The sequence below is a fragment of the Corylus avellana genome, chromosome ca3 (assembly GCF_901000735.1).
Source record: "Corylus avellana chromosome ca3, CavTom2PMs-1.0".
Classification (NCBI taxonomy): domain Eukaryota; kingdom Viridiplantae; phylum Streptophyta; class Magnoliopsida; order Fagales; family Betulaceae; genus Corylus; species Corylus avellana.
Window position 1 is genome coordinate 26,460,674 of NC_081543.1, and position 221 is coordinate 26,460,894.

Consider the following 221-nt stretch of genomic DNA (forward strand, 5'->3'; position numbering starts at 1 on the left):
TTAATTGATAGTATAAACTATATTCTAAAATAACAAAGATTAGATGCCTTTATATATGCTAGGCATCTCCTAAATTAACAAGGAAAAGGACAAACAAACCTAATTGGAAAACAAATCCTAATAGAAAAAGGAAAGCAAATCCTAATGAGAAAGGAAACTCAACCCTTATTAAAAAAGGAAAATATAATCCTAATGGAAAAGGGAAAACCCAATCCTTATTA